Source organism: Plasmopara halstedii (genome assembly GCF_900000015.1).
Source record: "Plasmopara halstedii genome assembly, contig: Scaffold_323, whole genome shotgun sequence".
Classification (NCBI taxonomy): domain Eukaryota; phylum Oomycota; class Peronosporomycetes; order Peronosporales; family Peronosporaceae; genus Plasmopara; species Plasmopara halstedii.
Window position 1 is genome coordinate 1,549,008 of NW_020187244.1, and position 326 is coordinate 1,549,333.

The window sequence follows — 326 nt, forward strand, 5'->3', positions numbered from 1 at the left end:
TTTTTGCGCAGGGGTAGCGTATCGGGCTACCTATTTTGTTCAACAGGTTATGAGTTTAACACAACAGAATGATGGTACCATTCACAATGTGGCAGACAAGAAGGAAGAGCTCACTCCAGCAGAAGTATTGTGTGAAATGCGGGAGATGATGCTTCAGATGAAGGAGGAAGTACTAGATGTGAGGACAAAAATAGCATCAATTAGGTCTGATAACGGACGAGGACAGAAATAGCATCAATTAGGTCTGATAACGGACAGCGTCATCAGCAGGACAGAAATAGCATCAATTAGGTCTGATAACGGACAGCGTCATCAGCAGCCTTCCG